This window comes from Microcebus murinus, chromosome X, assembly GCF_040939455.1.
Source record: "Microcebus murinus isolate Inina chromosome X, M.murinus_Inina_mat1.0, whole genome shotgun sequence".
NCBI lineage: Eukaryota > Metazoa > Chordata > Mammalia > Primates > Cheirogaleidae > Microcebus > Microcebus murinus.
In genome coordinates this window covers 126376470-126400306 of record NC_134136.1, presented here as the reverse complement: position 1 = coordinate 126400306, position 23837 = coordinate 126376470, and the positions used below count along the sequence as shown (strand labels likewise).

The 23837-nt window shown below is 40.6% G+C and overlaps 1 protein-coding gene across 3 annotated transcripts in view; it reads right to left on the bottom strand.

Annotated features, from left to right (window-relative positions):
• Positions 1–21161, bottom strand: part of MTM1 (myotubularin 1) — a 127327-nt gene extending 106166 nt beyond the window's left edge. For 2 of the 3 annotated variants that reach the window (XM_012753342.2, XM_012753339.2), the window contains exon 1: positions 16816–16893. The gene's annotated coding sequence lies outside the window, so the exon portion shown is untranslated. Of the gene's footprint in view, positions 1–16815; positions 16894–20827 lie in introns of those variants that run through there. The other variant, XM_012753340.2, reaches the window with a different exon arrangement.
• Positions 21162–23837: the final 2676 nt, after the last annotated feature.

Sequence of the window (23837 nt, the reverse complement as noted above, 5' to 3'; positions counted from 1 at the left end):
TACCCTGCTGCAAAACAGTGTGATATAGTTGAGAAAAAGGAAGGGATTCTGTATTCAGACCAATTTGGGCTTCAAATCCCAATTCTGTCACTTAATTACTGCAGTTCCCTGTCTGTAAAATGGGCATGATACCTATTCTCATGGGGTTCTGATGAGAAGTAAAGGGATAGCACACCAAAATGGCATAACAAAGGTGCTCAAATACCACTTCTCTTCCTGCCATGGATACTTTTAATGAACTCAAATCATTCCTTAAACTGGCACTAACATGCTAAGCTGGTCATCCATAAAACATATGGTATCTATGACTGCCTAACCATTCTTCACACAGATTTCTTAAGATAACCAGTCTAATCTTGCCAAGACTCTAACCAACCTTACAGCAGTTTACCTTCAAAATATGTCCACTTACATTAAAAAATAAAACACTTGATGCCTAGCCCAGGGAAAATTTCCATGGAATACCTAACATAGAGATCTCATATCATTACCTTCTATTCTGGCCAGGTATCTAGAAAAAGGCTAGAAATCTAACTGTATTTATTCCAAAACAGTTCCCCACCCCAAGTAAGTGGCTTACTATCCTTGTAGATGCATGTAACACATATATATTGGAGCTTCTAAATTTGTCTTGGACACTTCAAATCTTAGGGCTAAAGGGTATTTGATTGGATGATTCCTCTTTGATAATTAGATGTTAAATAGTATTTCATTTAGAAACTCACTCTTTGTATTATTTTGATATAATTCATTTTAAACATCATGATATACCTACTTCTACTTCTTTAAATGTTATAAAGACCTTTGGCTAAAAAATAATGTAATTCAGACACAGTGGAGAATGCATTTTTGGAATCATTTTTTTCCAGTGGTTAGTGATGGATCTGAGCAGATCCATTCATCCTATTTCTTTGTCCTCTCATGACAAATGGCTTATCTTCAAGACAGCTGACTGGCCTTAGCAGCCTGAGTTGTGGCCATGAAACAGGCTAACTTTAGAAACCCTTCATAAATTGAAATTGGTATGGAAAATGAACTATTAGAAAAATCAACTATCATCAGGATAAATTTTTTAATGTAAAGGCTGTCTAGCAACACTGCATACATTTAAACAGATTATTAAATTCACCAATACATTTTTAACCACTTTAGTACCAGCGTCGACTATAGTCGATAGCCACAGATGAACGCGCACAGCAATTTTAGCCGACAGACATGATATGAAGGCACACAGCTGAGCGTCGACTTTAGCCGACAGCCGTGAAATGACTTTTCTAATTTTTCATTTATCAAAATAAAATTATAAACATTTAAAAATAACGTAATGAAAACATATATGTATATGTTACCTATTCTGATTTACATTACAAGTAAAGCTGCCTGTAAAGTAAAATGAGTTTTCAGTGCTTTAAAGCTTTCCTCATCACACAAGAGCAAAACAGATTTGTCGTCAATGCACAGCACAAGCTATTGTGCGGACTACGAGTGCTGGCTGTGGGCAAGGTTTCACAGCCAGTGAGCGAGGTCCCGAAGTGGTTAAACAAATACCTGCTAGTAAACAGTTTTAAAATAGGAACAAGATCAAGTTCCCATCAACCTGCCAAAACTCATTCCAAAACTCATGAACCCAGCTGATCTGCTCAATGAAAATACCTATTTTGTTGAACTCTTTTCCCTTGAGAGAACTATTCACAAAAGTAGCCTTTAAATTTATAAGTAAAAGGTACCTTCTTAAAAGTTACAACAGGAATTGTTGAAGAATAAAAACATGTAAATAGTTATAACTATTATCGTAATGAAAGTGCCAGTTCAAAACATCTCCTTACTTTCCAAGTAAGGAGCATCTCAGCTCTGGGCTAAGAGACCCCAAAGAAAAGCCCAGGGACTGGGCATTACTGACAAAGACTTTTCCAACTGGAATTAGATTTTTCCAACTGGAATTAGTGGTGTAGAGAGAGGGAAGAGAAAGGAATTCCAGAGTAGATGTGCAGTTTCCAGAAAACCAGAAAAGGCTAGAGATGATAACCTGCCACTTAAAACAAACAATTCCTCCAGGGACTTTCACTTGAAGGTAGGAGCAGAAGTTGTGTTGGCACCAGGTCCTTATTTACTAGCTTCAAGACACAGGTTTTTCCCAACCCCCTCAGGCACATGCATGCACACACATGGTCACACTTCACTTCTCTGTACATACTTCTAATACAGTTGGCCCTCTTAACCCATGAATTTCACAATCGAGCATTCAACAAACCTTGGATTGAAAATATTTAGAAAACAAAAATATCAATACAACAAAAAATACAAGTATACATTACAAAAAAGTTTTAAAACACAAATATAAATAATAAAAAAATTCAAACACAAATTTTATGTGTGTAGATCATATGCAAATATTATGCCATTTAATATATGGAACTTGAGCATCTGCAGATTTTGGTATCCTCTGGGGGACCTGGAACCAATCCCCTACAGACACCAAGGGACCACTGTATTTCACTCCTCACCCTGTACTGTACTTATCCATTGACATTTTGTGTCTCATCTCTCTTCAATTTCTAGAGCTTCCTAAGGGCAAGAGCATGTTTTCTACTCTGGCACCAGCACCAAGCATGGTTTGGGCACTCAATGTTTGGTGATGAAACAAATACAGCATCACTCTCATAAGCTTCCATGATGTTAAAGAAGTCTTCAGCCATTAACGGTACTCCAACCTACCTCTCTAGGGCTCATTTGTGTGTTTATAATGCCTTTGCATATCTTTATAATTTTCTGCATATATAGAGCTCTAAATATGTTGATTTTCCATACTTCTGAACTTTTATATAAATGGAATCATTACATATTTTTCTGTCCCTTGCTATTCTCACACAGTATTGTTGTGAGAGTCAAACCCTGATACATTTACTGCTTCATAGTAATCTGCTGCTCCATACTTGGTTTTCCCATTCTCCTCTCAGTGGTCACTGGAGCTGTTCCCAGGTCTTGCTATTACAAATAGTGCTGTTAGTAAGCATCCTTGTAAATGCCTCCCATTCCCAGCACATATGTGTAGGAACTGCAATAGTATTTTTGCACCAGATTTCCTTACACTTTGTCTGATCTAGCAGCAAATATATAGATAGATATATTTCAATCAACGTGTATGGAAAAAGTGGATAATAAATAAAACCGTAGGCAAATCTACCATTTGAAATGAAATGGAATCCCAGGCTTGGCAACTCTAATTCAAGCCGATGGGCAGTGTATGAGTTTCTGGTGGCTGCTGTAACAAAGTATCACTAACTAGGTGGCTTAATACAAAACAAATGAATTATCTCACAGTTCTGGAGGCCAGAGTCCAAAATCAAGGTTTCAGCTAGGTCATGAACCCTTGCTTCTCCCTAATTTCTGGTGGTAGCTGCAACCCGTGGCTTTCTTGGCTTGCAGCTGCAGCACTCCAACCTCTGTCTCTGTTGTCACATGGCATTCTACCTGTGTGTCTCTGTGTTTTCACATGGTATTCTCTCTTACAAGGACATCAGTCATGTTGAATTAAGGACCTACCACACTCCTGTACTATATGACCTCATACTAACTAACTATATCTGCAATGACACTATTTGCAAATAAGATCATACTCTGAGGTGCGGGGGGGGGTGTTAGGACTTCAATATCTCTTTTTGGGGGATACAAATCAACTTGTAACACACAGTTTAGCTACAGAAATTAAATAATCTATAAAATGGTTATGTCAACATTTGGTTACATTCAGAACAATTTTGTTTGTCAATCCACCTATAAGCACATGGTGAAATACCTATTAAATTAGTACGGAAATATTAATATGGCTTCTTAGAATAATGAAATGACACCAAGCTAATCATTCTGAGACACATCTTACACAGCATATATAATTATTTAATCCAGTTTCCAAAGAGTTCAAAAATCAATCAACACATATATAGTGGGCAACCACTCTGGACCACAATTGGAGATTCCAAAAAAAAAAACAAAAAAAAGTGACAGGTCTTCAAGGAGCTGACCACTGAATTGGGGAGATGATGAACAAATATAAGACAACTTAAAGATAATGAATAGGTATAAGAAAAGTTAAATAGTAATAAAGGCAATAATAGAGGTGATACAATATGACTGAAGCAAAACAGAATATCTCCTTATGGTTAATGATCACAGCTTTCATTTACTGATTGTCTATTATCTGCCAGGTATTGTTCCATTAAGTCATTTAATCCCCACCAACATCCTTAAAAGGCAACTAGTATTACTATTGTCATATGACAACTGACAAACACCAGGGAATGAGAAGGTTAAACAACTTGTCCGCTAATAACTGTTGAAGGTGGAACTGAAACCCAGGCAGTCTGGCTCTCTTATCCACTAACATAACTGTCATTCTAATTCTCTAATAGATGTCCAGATAAAAATGAAGACATTATGATTCCTGCTTGCATAGTTGGATTTAAAAAAGTCTTTTTGGAATTCCATCTATGTGATAAAATCTGATGGTCACAAAAAAGGCCCCTAGCCTTCATTTTAAAGATGAGTAAAGAAATAAGGACTTTCCCCCTAAATCCATATCTGTGAGTCACTGAAATAGTGCAATCCTTGTTTGCCCACTGCCATATTAAGTTCTATCATGAAAGTCTTTATTAAAACTATATTAAAAAGAAGGGAAAGCTTCATTACCAGTGGACAAAAACAGAATACTCCATGAGGTGCCACTATGATATGAGGCACTTGTTAAAAAGCCTAATTAAATGAGTTATTCTTCTAAGTACTTCCCTTTGATGGTGTGCATACATTGCAGTAACACTATCACTGTTCAAAGTATTCTTTGAATTCTTTTGAAACTGCCTTTAGAGCTTAAAGCTACATAAGACATTATCTCATGAATTTTAACCATATCTTAATTTTTAAACCAAAAACAATGCTCCCCAAAGCACCAGTGCCCACTCAGTATATTTAACAGATATGCCTCAAAATGATTCTGACCTAGAGCCAAATGCTGAATCCTCACTCAATGACTGATACTATTGGGGATTTTTTTCAAGGTGCCATGGTCTCTGAAGTCAATTGCAAAGAAGAATTCCAAAAATGGAATGAATAACTTTGATTTAGAGCTTCCTGACCCTCCTCTATATGGGGTTTTTGGAATGCTACCTAGGGTCTTTTTTAATTGTTGAAAATGCTAGGCTTGATACATCTTTATTAGTCCTAATTTATAAGAGCAGGTTTACCGTGAAGGTTAGCAGAGATCAGCAACAGGAGTAGTAGCTTGCCTAACAGGCAGTTTGCTACAACAGAAAAGGAGTGTGCAAAGGGAATCCCTAAAGACTGGCTTAATTAGGACTCGAGGAGATTCAGAAAGAAGACTTGCAGTGATCCAGAGAGTACAAACAATAGTTATCTTTCTACTTGGGGCAACTGTCTCTTATTCCAACCATAAATGCAAATGACTACCCATCCCTGCTACAGAAGATAAAAGGACCGAACTGACACAATTCTGGAACTTGGCACTGTTGGCAGAGAAGAAGGTTTTGTAGATGTGAAATAATAAAAAAAGGCAGAAATAAAAAAAGGCAAGGAGATGAAGAGCAACCAAAACCAGTGTCAAAAGGATGGCAAAGAGAGGATGAAGAAATACCAGTTTTAAAACAATGACATACATAAATCTGAGAGAATTTCCGTGCCTTTTGAAGGAGCAGTATATGCTGTTCCACAGAAAAATAAAAAGAATTCCCAAGATCCAGATGAAAATTCTATTATCAACATGAGGAGGAAAAGCTGGGTAGTGGTGGTAGAGAATGGGTATGAATGTGGTGATATGAATAAGGCTATGCATGAGGTATATTATCTTCCTGAAGATTCTATCTGAGACATGGCTTCTACAAACAATTCAACATCTAATCATGATAAATAAATGAAAAAAACCTCTTAAAATAGGAATAGTCAAGGGCACCTATGGAAAACCTATAGCTGACATCACAATGGTGAAAGAAGGATGGTCACTCTTATCACTTGCATTTAACTTCTTTTAGAGACTCTATCAAGTTTAATAAGAAAAAAAGGTATAACATATTGGAAGAAGTAGGACTATATTTGCAGACATGATCATGTATGTAAATAATCATAATACTACAGAAAAACTAGAATTAGTAAATTTAGTAAGGTTGTATGATACACAAAGCCAATATAAAAATTGTATTTGCATTGTTAGCGATGAACAAATAGACACTGAAATATAAAAATGCCATTTGCAATAACAAAAATTGGAATATTAGAGATACATTTAACAAAACATACCAAGAACCATATATTGAAAACTACAAAACCCTGCTGAGAGAAATTAAAGATGACTAAATACATGGAGAAATATATTATGCTCAAGAATCAGAAGACTCATTATTGTCATAATGTCAGACATCAATATAGATCAATATCTATAAAATGAATACAATCCCTATCAAAATCCCAACAGTTTTGTTCTAGAAACTGACAAGATGATTCTAAAATTTATATGAAAAGGCAAAGGACCAAGAATAGTTAAAACAATCTTGAAAAAAATAGAACAAAGTTAGAGTGCTTCCACTACCTGATCTCCAGACTTACTATTATGCCTCCATAATCAAGACAATGTAGATCTGTAAATATACCAATCAACAGAACAGAATAGACTCCATAATTAAGCCCATATTTTTTGAGGTCCTAACAAGGACCTCAGAGGATTTTCAGCAAAGATACAAAATTGATTCAATGAGAAAATGAGAGTCTTTCCCATAAATAATGCTGGAACAATTTGAGGTCTATATGGAAAAATAAATGAACCTTGACCCCTCACACAATATACAGAATTAACTTGAAATGGAACATAGATAGATTAGTTTTATATTGCTGCATAACAACTTAGTAGCTGTAGGCAACACACATTTATCATCTCCCAGTTTCCGTAGGTCAGAAGTCCAGGTACACCTTGATTGGGGTCCCCTGTTCAGGGTCTCACAAGGCTATAATCAAGGTGTCCACCAGGCTGCATTCTCATCTGGAGGCTCAAATCGTTAGCAGAACTCATTTCCTTGGGGCTGCATGGTTGAGGGCTGGGCTCTTTCCTAGAGACCACCTACAGTTCCTTTCCATGTGGCCTTCCTCAACATGGCTGCTCACTTCAAGTAAGCAAGGAGAATTTCTCACCTCAGGGAGGACCCAGACCCTCTTTTAAGGGTTTTCTGCTGATTAATTCAGGCCTACCTAGGATAATCTACCCTTTAACTCAAAAATCCATTGCTTGTGACCTTAATTACATCCACAGAATCCCTATATTTTTTCCATATTCTATTCCACATTCTTGAAGCAAGTCACAGGTCCTACTCATACTCAAAGCAAGGGGATTATACAGGGTGTGAACACCAGGGCTTGGAAATCAGGGGGGCCACCAGAGGGTGTGTCTGTCAACATAAGAGCTAAAACTAATAAAAGTTCTAGAGAGGAACACAGGGGAAAATTTTTGTGAACTTAGGTTAGGCAAAGATTTCTTAGACCACAAAAAGCACAAACTGTAAGAGGGAAAAAAAATAAGCAGGACTTCATTAAAATTAGAAATCTTTGCTCTTCCAAAGGAGAGTTAAGAAAATGAAAGGCCACAGTTTGAGAGGAAATCTTTGCAAATCACATCTGATAAAGTACCTGTATCCAGAATATTTAAAGAACTCTCACAATGTAAGAGAGACAATCCAATTTAATAAGAAACAGGCAAAAGATCTGAGCAAATACTTCACCAAAAAAGATAAGCTTAATGGCCAAAAAGAACATGAACACATACTCACCATCACTAGTTATTAGGAATATGCAAATTAAAACCACAATGAAATACCATTACACACCCACGTAAATGGCTAAAATTTTAAAAGGCAGACAACAAGTGTTGACGAGGAAGTGGCCCCATGGGAATACAATATGGCACAATGGCGATGGCCCCTTTGGAAAACAGTTTGACAGTTCCTTGTAAAGTTAAACATACACTAAGCATACAACACAGCAATGCCACACCTAAGTATCTATTCAAATAAAAACACGAATCCACACAAAGACCTGTAAGTGAATGTTCATAGCAGCTATATTCATAATGGCCCAAAACTGAATCCATAAAAATGTTCATCAACTAATGAACTGATAAGTGATGTTATAACCATATAGCAATGGAAAGTCTGTAACTGCTGATATATGTAACAACATAAAAATGAATATAAAAAGCAGTATACTAAGTGAAGAAGCCAGCCACAAAATACCACATAAGCCTATCCCCAACAAATTTCAAATTACTAGCATTCACACCATATTCTCTGACCACAATGCAGTTAAGTTAGAAATAAGTTTTAAAACTACATTTGTAAGTTTAAAAATACACTAATAAACAGCTTACAGGTGAATGAAATAAACCCAATGGTCATTAGAATATGCTAGAACTGGCTAGGTGTGGTGGCTCACACCTGTAATCCTAGCACTCTACGAGGCCAAGGCGGGTGGATCATTTGAGCTCAGGAGTTCCAGACCAGCCTGAGCAAGAGTGAGACCCCTTCTCTACTAAAAATAGAAAGAAATTAGCTGTACAACTAAAAATATATGGAAAAAATTAGCCAGGCATGGTGGCACATGCCTGTAGTTCCAGCTACTTGGGAGGCTGAGGCAGGAGGATCCCTTGAGTCCAAGAGTTTGAGGTTATTGTGAGCTAGGCTGACACCACAGCACTCTAGCCCAGCCCAGGCACAGGGTGAAACTTTCTCTCAAAAAAAACAAAAAAAATGCTAGAACTAAAGAGTAATGAAAATACTCTGTTGCAAAACATCTGAACAGCAGAATAAATCCAAAGGCTGAAGAAGAGAAAGAGGAGTGATTTCTGGTATACATATTTTAAGTAAAAATTAGAACAAGAGGCTGAGTGGTATATGAAGTATGCTTTTTTATGTATGAGAAAAGTGGGACCTGGAGCCCATGTGTGTATGTGTTTGCTCAAATATGCAAAACAAGAAACACAGAAGAACTAATAAAACTGATTATCTATGGGGTGGAGGAAACAGCATGCCTGGCCTGAGACTGGGATGGAAGCAAGACTTTTCTGAATATACCTGGATATAAATTTGACTTTAAAACTATATAAAAAGTTTTTATTCATTAAAAATTTAATCAAAAGGAAAAAAATCCCTAAAAATGGAAACAAATGAACATAATTATGTATCAACTTGTTGCTACAACCATAACACAAGCCTCTGATAAGACTAATCAAGAAAAAAAGAAGGCACAAATAAACAACAGTAAGACACAGGAATGAAAAGACGATGCCACATGTACTGCAGACATTAGCTGGCAGTTTAAATTCTCCCAGGCCCAGGTGGCTCTATGAGCAAGTTCTATCAACATTCAAGAACAAGCAACTCCGAGTTTACATAACCTTTCAGAGAACAGGAGAAAGAGAATACCCCAACTCACTTTATAAATCTACTGTAATCATGATAACAAACTTGACAAAGATAGCACAGGAAAATGAAAGCCAATCTCACGAACACAGATGTAAAAATCATGGAGAAAATATTACCAATCAAATCCAGCAGTAAGAAAGATCAAGACCATGTTGAGCTCATCCCAGTGATGCGAATTTAGTTCATGCTACAAAGTTATATATTAGAAAATGTCTTAAAATAACCAACCACATTAATTCAAGAAGGGAAAAAATGTATCTCCATAAAGGCAGAAAAGGGATTTGATAAGATTCAACATCCATTTATGATGCAAAAAATATGCACTAGAAGTGCATCTACACAAAACCTAAAGTAAACCTAATATTTTATGGTAAAACATTGAAAACACGCACACTCTCAAATACAGATCCTATGCCCCACCCTAGACCTACTGAATCAGAAACTCCAGGCAAGATGCCAGAGAAACTGTAGTTTTGCAAGAACCCCTCAGGTGACTCTGATACAGCTTGCTACTCTTTTCGATCCACAGAGCAGCAGCGTTGGCATCACCTGGGAACTCGAGTGAAATGAGAAGAGAAAGCTCTCTAGCTCCATCCCAGACCCACTGAGTCAGAATCTGTGTTTCAACCTGAAGTCCAGAAGATTCATAACACAATGAAGTTGGAGACGCACTCCTACAGCAGCTGTTCTCAGCCTGAGCTGTATGCCAGAATCACGAGAACACTTCTTTTAAAAATGTAGATGTCAGAGTCTCACCCCAGATCAATTAAATCTGAATGTCTGTGGGTGAAATCAGAGCAGCAGGTAGTTAAAACTCCCCAGGTGATTCTAATGAGCAGCTGGCATAGCAAACCACTGGTCTGTAGTATTCCCTCAAACGAATTTATTTAGTGACTCTGCTCCCTCTCTGAAAAGCCAGAGAAGAAAAAGGCATTCCTCGAGTTCTTTGAGTTTCCTCCAAGAAACAAGCTTGCATTTCACACATATACCAACAATGCCCTCTTAATATGGCTTACAAAACTGAAAACTGAAACCAAGAAAAGGCCCTGTGGTCAGAAGAGCTGTAGGAAGTTGGAGCGGAGGTTGCAAACCCAGAAGTCAGACTTGCCTGGGTTCAGATGCTGACGCTGCTGCTTCTTAAGTGCCTCACCTGAGACCTAACCACTCTGAAACTCAGTGAGGAGCTTAATAGTTTCCACCTCAAAGGGATGCTGTGAGGATTCAAATGAGACATTAAGTAAAAGCACTGGGCTAAGGGCTTGGCAAAGATTACACCTAACATTAATGTTAATTATTACAAAGGTGGCTATTCAGCATTGACAGTGACTGATGAAATCATCAGCAAATCAAGGCCAAATGTTTCTTCAAAGTTGCACTGTCCAACACTGTAGTGACTAGTACCTGTAGCTCCTGACCACTTGAAATGTGGCTAGTCCAAACTGAGAAGTGCTATAAAGTAAAATACACATCAGATTTCAACAACTTAGTACCAAAAATAGGAAAAACATCTCATTAGTTATGTTGATTACATGTCAAAATGATAATATCTCGTATATTCTGGGTTAAACAGAATATATTACAATATATTTCACCTGTTTCTTTACTTTTTTAATGTGGCTACTAGAAAATCTTAAATTGCATATGTGGCTCGCAGTCTCTTTCTATTGGCTAGCACTATCTCAAAGGATGAGGAAGCCAGAATAGGAACGACTACCATTAGACCAGACTTCCCAAGCCTTAATTTACATACAAATCACCTGGCAGTCTCATTAAACTGCAGAATCTGACTGAGTCGTCTGGGGGGGGGGGCGTCTTGGTGGGTGCAGGACAGGGACTGGGGAGCAAGGGCAATCTTTACCAATAAGGAAAAACTGTTTCATGACAGATGTGATGAGAACCTCTGGGAAAATGATTAGAGTTGATAACAGTGAAGAAAGGAAATGTCCGGCAGGGTTAGATTCAGCCTCAACTTCTAAAAATCTGTTATCTCTCGCAGCAAAGGATCCAAAGTCCTAGCTCTTTGAGGGCGGTAGGGACTGCATGCTTTCTCTCCGTCCAGAACCACCAACATGGGCAAGGAACACCTGAGAACCAGGAAACTCAAAATGAAATATTGCTTGGGGTTTCTTACATCCAGCTAGTCATATAACCAGCATCAACTGCAGCATCTTCCTGGGGGCTCACTGAAATCAAGTGAAAACTTACCTTCTCACTGTTAGCCACCAACAGCACTGATCAGCTGGTGGTGGTACATTTCACATCCTGGCTAGGGATGACTACTGAGCAGGTTCATTTCCTAGTTCAGTAAAACAGCTTGCACCAATTACAGGCCTGCTGGAATTAAGCACAGTCCCCATTCTCCTAAATCTCCACCTAAGTAATCTTAGGGCCATAAAGCAATTTAAAGGTCATATAAGGTAATTTAAAGTACCACCACCAGATGCTAAGACTCTCCCTTACAGTTCACCTCTGCCTCAATAACCCCCATGAAGGGGAAAGGATAACACTGGGCCATAGCAGCCCATTCCATTTTAAGAAGCTCAGGGAAATAAAGAATGCTTCCTTCTCACAAAAAGTTCAAGGACATGATATCAATATGTAACAATTATCACATGCTAATGTGAAAGGACATCCCTGTGTGTCTGTTATCAAGGTTTGTAGGCAAGGGATAAAAGCTGAATGAGTTACGAACAAGTTACTTTTATTTTTATTCTTTCAATTATTCCCCTTAAACTTCTCTTACCCCTTCCCATCCCAAACATACTAGCAAGCAAAGCAAAAACTAACCTATACTCAAACTGCTCATGACAACAGTCCAAAAATCAAGAAGCTGAGAAGAAAAAGGTGACAAAGCAATCACTGAATTCAAAGAACTTTCTTATTCATTTGCTATTTGACCACTGCAAGAAAAGCTAAGCATGAGCTTCATTTCATCTTACAGACAGGGAGCAAGATCTCTAGACACGCAACAGAACTGGTTAAAATGAACATGTCTGAACAAGTCTAAGCTGGACTCCCTTGTCCAATTCAAGCCAAAGAATGTTTATTAAATGAATAGGGTGAATAGGGCCATCTTGACACAACCAGAAAAATGTCTCCAATCTCAGTCCTTTTTGTTATAAGCATAGATGATGAAAAAAAAAATACTGAAATATGTTGTAGGAGTTACTATCAAGAGAAAGAGTCAAGGAACAGCAATACTAAAGTAATAAGTGCATGAAATTTTGAAGAGCTACCTACTTACGGAGTCATTTCACAATACTGAGAAACAAATTCAAGTAACAGGAAAAGGGCACTCAGGCACCCATCCTGTTCAAGCAAGGAAGATGGTAGGAACCTGGAGCAATCAAGTCTCTGGATCTCTTCTTCAGAACCGGGATCACTTTTCATCCTAACTCTTGAAGTACAAGCATCCAGTGTAGTATGAGGACCACAGCAGGGCCACAAGCTTGAGGGCCCAGCCCAGGTGGCCACAAGCTTGAGGGCCCAGCCCAGGTGTCCTCAAACTATGGCCCGTGGGCCACATGCAGGCTGCCTAGCACATTTATTCAGCCCTCCGGGTGTTTTTGTCACTGCTGCCTGTCCTGCTTAGCAGCCGACTCATCCCGGGCCCACAGTGCTCACTCTCCAACAGTCTGAGCAACAGTGAACTGGCCCCCTGTTTAAAAAGTTTGAAGACCCCTGGCCCAGCCTTTCTCGACTGGAAAAGGAAAAGACTTCCATTCTGAGACACTTTGGAAAGAGGCAGGCAAAATTCCCTGAAGCAGAGATCACCTTGATATCATCCTGTGATTGCTGGTTATACAGTATTACCATTTTAGGAATAAATGAAATGGAAACTTGTTAAAGTATTCCAATGCCTTCAGGACCCTATGAGAGAGGCAATAAAACACCTGCATATTTCAGTGCTGAAAGAAGAGGGAGACTGAAGCAAAGAGGCCACACTACAGCTATGGGGAAGACAGGACAACAACAGGAAGGACAGCTGTCCTCTTATATCAATCCTCCAAATAGCAATTGCTTATATAACACATTAATGCAATAATAATAATAATGCATGCTTTATAAGGAGCTCTGATGCACATTTGATTCTCTGAAGAACTCTGGAAACTTGGCAGGGCAGGTTTTATTAGTTCTGTCTTACAAACAAAAGAGCCACCAGCAACAAGGTTAAATGACTTGTCCAGTGTCACAGAGTTAAGGGGGAGAACCAGGACCTGAACTCAGCTTTTGGAATCCAAATACAGGAAGCTTTCTTCCACCTCATACAGACAAAAATCTAGTTTACCATTGTTCCTCTGTCAGAAACAGAAAGAAAGCACTACTGCATGATGCCAATTTTCTAGAGATGCCTCTACATTCTTAAAAAGAAAAGGATGAGACTGTTGCAGTACTCACTGTGGAAAAATACATTACAAACATTTCCGATGGAAAACCGTCCTCCAACCACAGGATGGCAACTGGGTCTCTTGTACACTCTCACTTTCAAAGCAGAGGAATTGGAAGAAGGCCTCACTTGCTCTATTATTGTTTGTAGCAACAAACAAAATATGGCCTCAATTAATTTCTGAGTCCAAATGGTAAAGGGAATTTAGCACAAGAACTGAGGACACTGCTGCCAATGTCACCTGAAACTAAAAGCGCATGACAACAATGAAATGCAGAGAAATGTCTAGAAAAGCTAGCTCATTGGATTTGCAAAAGTTTATTAAGACATAACTAGGATCATTTTTTTCTTGAAAAGAAAGGTGTTCCATATTGTTCAAGTCAGTAACAATTTACTTTGCTTGGGTGCCTACTATGTGCAAAATGTTATTCTATGCACTTAACATAGATTATCCGCTCATCCTCCCAACAACTCTTTGAAGAAGATACTGTTATTATTATTATTTTCATTTTACAGATAAGGAAACCAAGGCACAGAGGTAACTCTTGCAGGATCACACAGGTAATATGAGGGCCAGGTTTCAAATCCAGGCAGACCACCCAATCCAGACTCAGCACCTTGTAGGCAAATGACAGTCCCTGCCCCCCACATCTGCCAAAAATGAATAATGAATGGAGAAACAAGAAAATAAAGAAAGCAGAAGGTCAGAAATAGGGAAGGGAAATTACTAAAGAATGAAAACAACCTATTATTCTGTTATAAAATTGAATAAACTTTAGAAATAACTGGAACCTGCAGCCTTTGAAATCCTCTGGCTGCTGCTTAAAAATGTCGCCTACTAATCCTTGAAGAGTCTCCACCTCGTTCTTTGTCTCAGAGCCCTAAGAGCGAGAGCCATGTGTTTTCAGTGGTTTCTAAAGTAACTACATTTTGTTACTCCTCTCATTTTGAAGCAAAGAATATTGAAGTAATTTTTGTAACTTTAATCATTTTTCAGACCTGTAAAATTTTTAAAATTTGCTTTGAAGCCATTGAACATACAGACTATGAGAACTGAGAAGATACCTAAACAAACTTTTACAGTAAGCCATTATTAATGCCATTTTATTAGTGAGTACTCTTGTTCCTAAGATGAGTATTTCTTTATCTTAGAGCTAGAAATAAACTAGTTTCTTTACAAACCACACTACACAAAGATTGATGAGCATTTCAGATAACAGGTTCACAGTACAAACTAATGCACAGGAAGAGAAACCCTTATATAAGGTAGCCTGAGAGTCCAGCAGACACTGGCATGAAATCAGCCACCAATACTACCTCAGGAGAGCTTTCTGTAGCTAGAGTGAGCTAACTAACTACAGAAACAGTAAGGGATTTGAAAAACACGTCCCTAGGTGTTTGAAATCACTGTTTGCATGTAAGAGGGAAAAATGCAAGTAAAAATGAGGCTGTGATGAACCTACCATCCAAGAAGCACTCATTAGAGAAATGATTCCACAAAGTCAATCATGCTAGCCTGTTTTATTACCATTGTAAAGTTTAAAAGCTCCATTTTTTTTCACAGTGCTCTTCTCTACCAGGAAACATCATTTTTTTTTTTTCTTGTCTGCCTCCCCACACATAAACTCTGTAAGGCAGCGCCAATAGTTTGAATCTACCCCATGGTATGGAATCTCTTAAAGGTAGGTTTGATTTTGTGAAACAAGCAAAAACTGTTCAGAGTCAAATCTGGTAAATACATGATTGTGACCAATATATATGTTTGATGAAATCAAAATTGTCTATAAAGTAACAGGCCTGATTTGTCTTATTTGGCTGGTAAAGTGGTTTTGAAGGAAATCAAAAATGATTTGCACTATAGCAAAATTGCTGGTTCAGTCTCAACATTCTAAGGTGGATACTTCACAAGGAATAAAACCGAGAAGTGAGTGGTGAAAAGAACCCAAACTAGACAGACACCAAGATATTCCCAGAGATCTCGCTTGTGACATTAGCTTTGCCATTAAGTTGCCCTGAATGCTGGTTCATATCAGTTCTCCTCTCTGGGCCTCAGTCCCCCCACCCAGGAAACAAACCAAAAAACGTGAACTTCAAGGTCTCAGTCAATTCTAAAATGCTATGATTCTATTTTTGTGGAGATCTGGTAGATCTGTTTAAAAACCAGTCACAACCCACTTCACCTTATACCTTGTATGTTTCTATAAAGCCCATAATATAAATTTTGCGGCAGATTCACTTCTTACTTGCTTAGACAAATACTAAAATTAGTTTTCACTTCCTGAGTGCAGCAAAAGACAGTTAAGGGAGGCAATCCGGCCAAGGGCGCTTGCTCTTGCCCGTGTATACTTCCGACTGCGTATCAGGGAACTAGCCACTGCCTCTAAAAGCTAACCTCAACTGTTGCAAAAGCAGAGAAACCTCCCGTGCATGACACAGAAACACTGGCCGAGACAGACCATCGAGGCCTTGCGGCCAGTGCCGGGCTGCGGCCGCTCCGCCAGGGCCCACCGGGGATGCGGCGGGCGCCCACTTCGCGCAGACTGCCAGGACGAGGACCAGCCTCGGCGCGTCGCCGGAGAGGCAGGGCGGCCGACCGGCCCGCTCACCGCCCCGGGACGGGGAAGCAAAGTCCAGGCAGTGGCTGCGACGTCCGTCCCCAGTTCCCCAGCCCGCTAGCCACGATTCCCGTCCCGACCTTCGCCTGCCGCCGCCGGGTATCTTGGGCAAGGAGAACGGGGGGAAGCCTGAGGCACCTACCTGCTGCTCCCCGGCCGCAGCCCTGCCCCGCGGGGACAGCGAAGGCGCTGGGGTGAAACCCCCCAACTACCCCCGCGGGTGCGGCGAGATCCCGCGCAACCCGCCGGGCCCGGGAGTCCCAACTTCCTCCTGCCGACTCCCCCACCACGGGTCCCCGCAGCACCTGGCTCGGAGCCATGCCAGCCGCGAACACGCACCCACCTTGGGCTCCGGGCGCCACCGCCGTTGCCAGGCTGCTCTGCTCTGGGGCCCTGCTCCGCCCCCTCCGGGGACAGCCTCCCCGGCCTCTCCGCCCCCGGCCACCGCCCGGGGCCCTCCTACGCGCGCCGGTTGGTGGTGCTGAGTCACGTGGTGGTCGGGGTGGGAGTACCGAGGGGTGGGACTCTTTGCCCTCAAGGCTGCTGGGAAACCCTCTTTGAAGGGCCTGGCTCGTGGAGGCAGCTGGGAGCTGTAGTTCGCTATATGGTGCCGGGAATAGGCAGGGCTAAGATGTCAGCGGCCACCCCTGTAAGGGAAGTTGGAGTGGTGACGAGCGGAGGCCTCTGGGAAGCATAGTCCCAGGACTCCTGTCTCGGTCTCACTGTTGTCTAATAAAGGGGAAATCCAGAGGGAAACTTCTCTAGATAAGACTTCAGCAGATGTCACTAAATTGAGCTATTATTGCGTACATATAAAGTTGACATACTATAAGGGGAAAACAGAAATTTCACTGACTCTGGTGCAGGATCTGCAATTCACAAAACCAGCTAACAGCTGGCGTTTACTCATGCTGAGCCAGCACCTTTCCAAGAACGTTATTGAGAGTTACAGAAAGGAAACATTTCAGACTGAAAATCCTTCTACTTTTTGAGATTTGGGTCAGACGACCAATACTACAGTAAAAAGGAAAGGAAAGGGAAAAAAGAGAGAAGGAAGACAAACTTCAAGAAGAGAATTCAGTGTGTAATCAAATAAAACAAAACTTAATCTGGTGCTCGTGCTGCATAATAATTATACATGAGCAGTTCGAGTAAATAGATTACTTTATCATGACCTGTTTTTTTCTCTTATATTTTTTACTTCGCCGGCATCTAAAAACAGCTGTTGTACCTGATACCAGTATACATGTTATATGCGTCTGCATTTATAGACACACCCATGTAATATACATATATTCATATCATTATATATACATATATATATATACTCTATTAAAGAGCCCAGACTTCTTAAATAAACAAAACAAGGCCCCTTCAGAATACAACACAACCCACTCTTTAGCCACTCCTCCCATGTGCTTCTTTTCTTTTCACCCCAAACTCTGGTCTAGTTACAGAGAACTTCTTTCTATTCTCTGAATGGCCAGGTTCTTTCCTTCCTCCAGCCCTTTCCATTTGTCCCTTTCTCCTGGATTGGCCAAACTCCTGGAGAGGCAGCAAAGTAACACTTGCTGCTGGGCCAGCCTCCTCCCTCCCCAGTCCTTCTTATTGTACTGATGTCATCATTTGCTTACTGTCTGTCCTGCCAACTTGCCTCCCCAGACTGTGAACTCTTTTGAATCTCATTCACTTTTGTGCTGGATTTTAAAGCCTACTCAGTAAATTTGCATGCCAGAGAGGCTCCCTGTTGGGCTTATGAATAACTCAGGATTTGCAATATCTGTGAATCTTGGGGGAGGAGGATAGAGGGAAAAGGGGATGGGAGGAGGGAGGGCAATGGTGGGAGACTGTGTATACAGTAGGCACATTTAAGTGTCCAACGATGAGGCAGAAGCCCTTTGCTCTAGCTAGAGGTTGGGGGTGGGGAGGGTACAGAGCAGAGAGAGTCCTCATCTTCAGGAAGTAGTTCCTGGAGAAGCTTTCTCCAGGGTCCAGCCTTGGTCCAGCTCCAGCCTGGCCCCGCCTCTAGAAAGACACCACCCAACCAGAAAGTAGTGAAGACTTGCCTTTGGCCTATGAAATGGAGACAGTGAACTCTGCTGTGTCTGCCTCAATATAGGTGCAAAGATCAGATGAAGGAACAGATGTGGAAACACTTTGAAAACTGTAAAGGTTGTGCACTATGGAGGAGTCACCACCTTGCCTTTGGTAAGGTCGCTGTTCTTTTAGCCAGCTCTTGCCCTCCTCCAGACTAGGGTTGCACTCACAGTTCCAACTGTGTATGTGTATGTGTGTGTCAGTGTGTGTCGAGGGGTTCTTTAGGCTTCCCTGTGTTTTACACACACACACACACACACACACACACACACACACACACGCACACAAGCACATGCACACACCCCAGATGCAGGCAGCCTATGGGGAGATGGTTGGCCTCCTAGTCCAGAGCTCCTAGACCATAGAGAGGGGTTGGCAATAGATGTGACCTGAGGTTGCTTCTTCAACAACATTTTCAGGTTATATACATCCTACACCTATCACAAAAGTCCTCCTTTTGCTAAGGCACAGGATGGAGGCATGTCCTACTCTCAGGGGCTTCATTCTGCTCTCTGAAGTTGGCAGAAGTGGAGCAGCAGGACCAGGAGGGACCTGCACTCTTGGTCTGGCCTGGTATGCCCCGTACCCCCACACTCACCTCCTACCTCCTGAATGAGAGACAAAATGGCCAGTTTCCTGGTCCTCTCCCTGAGCACACTCACCACCTGGGCCCCTGGGCTCTGATCTCCCAGTCCTCACTCCTGCCTCTGCTTAATCCTGCCAGGCTCACTGTACTGGGCCTGGGATAGGGAAAGGTGGAGGAAAGGGAGGGACATCCTTATGAAGGAAGAAGAAGGCTTAAGAAAGAGGTGATCAGAAATGAAAAATTAAAAGTGTTGCTGGGAGGCACCAGGCTCTAGTAGAAAGCAGTTAGAATCAGGAAACTTGATTCAGGTTCCAGAAATTCTATAGGCAAGCTGTCAGCCTTGGGAAAAATCACTTCATCTCTCTGATCATTAGCTACTTCCCCTGAAAAAAGGGATCAAATGCTACTTCCCAGGGTTGTTGTGTCCTCTTGAGGATAGATGTAAGTGTGATGTATAGCATATCAAGGCAGCAACATTCCCAAACTGCCACTGGGGAGAGAGGTGGGAGCTGGCAGGGGGTAAGCCCCTGGGCACTGACACAAAGGTGCCAGGGTTCAAATCCTAGCTCTTCCATGTGTTAGGTGTGTGACTTTGGGCAAATACATTGCTGCAAGCCTCAATTTCCTCATCTGTGAAATGGGTTTATTAGTATCTCTTTCATAACCTTGTTGTAAAGAATAAACACATGAATGCCTAGGACTAACTTCTGCTTTAGAAGAATTGCAAAACAGCTCTGCCTACCTTCCTCTCCACACCCCAACCTATACTTTAAAAGCAGCCTCAGCAGGATGGTACAGCCACTTTAGAAAATAGTGTGGCAGTGAATTATAAAATTAAATGTATACATGACTCAGCATTACCATTCCTGAGTATTTATGCAAGAGACATGGAAATTTATGAAATCTTCACAAAAGACTTATATTCAAATATTCATAGCAGCCTTTTTCAGAAATAGTTGTCAAAGATAAGCAACTCAAATTCCCAACAACTAGTGACTGGCTAAACAAATGGTAATGTTTGCATTCAATAGGATATTACTCAGCAATAAAAAAGGAAGAACTATTGATATATGCTAAAATGTGAATGAATCTCAAAAATATACTAAGTGAAATAAACTATATACAAAATATTATGTACCATATGATTCCATTTACAATACAGTTTGGAAAAGGCAAAACTATAATGAAAGAAAGCAGTTTTATGGTTGACTGGGGTCAGACGTCAGGCCTAGAGTTGTGGGAAGGAATTGACTCCAAAGGAGCAAGAGGAACATTTTTAGGAGTGATGGAAATGTTCTATATCTTGATTGTAATGGTGATTATATAACTGTATACAATTGTCCAAACTCATTATACTATAAACATGAGATGGGTGAATTTCCTTGTAGATAAATTATACTTCAATAAAGCTATGGCTTAAGGGGCAGGGCAATGGTGGTGGGAGTAACCCCAGTTAAGGATCCTAAAGCTGCCCAGAATTGTCAATCTATTTTTTGTTTGTTTGGTTGGTTTTCTAAGAGGCCCCAGACCTTGAAGGGAAGAGGGTAGTGAAGCTTCTCCTACAAATAACAAAGATGTGCTGCACAGCAAGAGCTTGGTTTGGGCTAGGGAAAAGCACCCACCAAGAAAAGATGGAGCCCAGCCCCATGTTGGCAGGACAGAGAGTGCTTACCTGGATGGAGGAGGCCTGGGAGCCGTGCATGGACAAAGGGAATGTTACCCTTGCGGGCTCCAAGGACCAGAAATTTCCCTCATCTTCTCTCTGGGAACTGCCAGTGATCTGCTTCCGGAGTACTGGAACACCGTGGGAGTCAACCTGGACTCTGTTCACAGGCAGATGAGAGCACTATTGCTTCTTGCTGCTGTTTAGTTTCCACTTTCTCATAGAACTCAAAGTTGAGTTGGGGCCTCCTTGGGGAGGCCGAGCCAGTCAGCGGGTTCTATTTTGCCAGGTGCTAGATGGAAGTTTGAGCCAAGTAATGGGACATGAAAACATTCACACACAAAGAGAAACCCAGGTTCTTTGTCCCAGGGATTCTTGGACACAGAGACCAGACATATAAGGCTTTTGATTATGACATCACAATGTCCCCAATGGCCAGCCCTGTTTGCCTCCCTCTCTGCTAGGCAAATATAGGATGTTCATGGAGGATTTTGAGATCTAGTTCACAAGCAACATGGGGAGAAAATTGCCCTAGGCCCCAGTCAGATCACAAATCAAACCAAAGCCACTCAGAAGGAAGGCCAAGATTCCCTCCCTCTGTCCTCGATTATGAGTTTGTTTTTTTTTTAATCTGTTTCTTGCAATAATTTTTTTTTTTTTTTGGCAGTAAGCCCTGTGAGGAAACGTTTTATGATACAGTCAAGTGTGTTTCACTCAAAACAGATTTTTAAAAAAGAACTTTATCTTTTATTTGAAGGGGCTGGCCTGATTCATGCTGACATGCAGAGTATGCTACTTTTTAAACATAGAAAGATTTGGAGACCCAAGATTAAAATCAAAAAGAGAATATATGAAAAAGGGAAAAACTAAAAGACGAAAAACTTGAATGTCAGAAAATATTTGCTGAGCCTGAATGAAATTGTGTTAAGATTAATTAATAAAAAATAATAAAATACTTAGGAATTAACCAAGGAATCAAAAGATGTGTACACTGAAAACTACCAAATATTGCTGAAAGAAATTAAAGAAAACACAAATAAATGGAAAAACACCTGTGTTTATGGATTGGAAGACTCACTATTGTTAAGATGTCATTACTACCCAAAGCAATCTACAGATTCAATGCAATCCCCATCAAAATCCCAATGGTGGTTGGAATTTTTCTTTTTCTGTTTTCTTTTCTTTTTTTGAAGAAGTAGAAAAATCCATTATAAAATTCATATGGAAATCAAGGAGTCCCAAATAGCCTAAACAATCTTGAAAAATAAGAATGAAGTTAGAGGTTTCACTCTTCCTGATTTCAAAACTTATTACAAAATTTCAGTAATTAAAACAATGTGATATGGAATTAATATCCAAAATATATAAAGAACTCCTACAACTCACACCCATTAGGATGGCTACTATTTACAAAAAACAGAAAATAACAAGTATTGATGAGGATGTGGAGAAATTGGAAACCTCATGCATTGCTGCTGGGAATGTAAAGTGATATGGCTGCTATGGAAAACAGTGTGGCGGTTCCTCAAAAAAATTAAATATAGAATTACCATGATCTAGCAATTCCACTTTTGGGTATATATCCAATAGAATTGAAAACAGGGTCCTAAAGATATATTTGTACATTCATAGCATAGCAGCATTATTCACAATAGCCAAGAGGTAGAAGCAACCCAAGTGTTCATTGACCATCAAAGGAGGAATGTATAAACAAAATATGATGTATACACAACGAAATATTATTCAGTTTTAAAAAGGAAGGAAATTCAGACATTTACTACAACATAGATGAACCCTGAAGACAATATGCTAAATGAAATAAGCCAGTCACAAAAAGACAAATACTGTATGATTCCACTTATAGAGGTACCTAGAGTAGTCAAATTCATAGGGGCAGAAAATAGAATGGTGGTTGCCAGGAGGGGGAAAAGGAGAGTTGTTTAATGGGTAGAGATTTCCAGTTTTGCAAGATGAAAAGAGTTCTGGAAATTAACTGTAGAGCAATGTGAATGTACTTAACACTATTGAACTGTACACTTAAAATTGGTTAATTTTATATTATGTATATTTTACTACAACTGAAAAAAAATTAAGTTTTCAAAAGTAGCTTGAGCTAAAGGGACCAAAAACCCAGACTCGTTGACAATGTGTTCTGTGGTTATCTCAGATGTGATGGTGCTTTTCAAGATCAGCTTCCACCCAGGACAGGAAGTCTCACGTTCTGCTTCAGAAACAAGCCTCCCACAGGGAGCCAGAAGTCCCAGGCGACTAGAAAAATGAGGAAGCAAAAACACGTATTCTTCCAAAATAAATACTACCCCCTCTCCTTTGTTTTATTGCCAAAACTCATGAGAATTGTGAAGGTGGGGGTGGGGGCATCTTTTCCCAGAATGTCTTCCCAGATCCCTCCTCTCCACCCAAGAGAACAAACACCAGGGAGAAGGCTGGCCAGGGTGTGCAGGGGAGCAGGATGCAAGGGAATCACCTCCTAAGGATGGAACTGCCTCCTAAGGATCCCACCCAGCAGGGGGTGGGAGCTGCAGTGGAGTTCTTTGAGAGAGCCAGCAGCTACAGCTAGAGCCTGACCAATGCACTCCCTTTCCAGTTAGAGCTTCCAGATAACTTCAAAGAAGTCATTGACCAATGGGGAGGCATGTACACCTGCAAAGAAGCCTGTTGACCCTATGAGTCTTCAGGTAGATGCCTCCAGGATAGCTATCTGTGAATAGAAAGGAGTCTCAGCCACCTCCTATCTCGCCTTCGTTTGGCCCCTAGAGAGTAAAATACGTGGCCAAGCAGCAGTGTTTCTAGTGACAGCTGTAGACCACCCACCTGTCCTTCCTCACACCATGGGGGCTCATGGGAACAAAGCTGGTGTGCTGAGGAGTGAGAGCATTGGCAACTTTCCAGACTGCTCATAGAGCACCAGGACAGCTTGGGCTCTCAGTGCTGCATGTAGAAACCTACCCATTTAGGCTAAGTGCCCCCCAAATCCCCAACTCTCATCCTCCCACCCCCG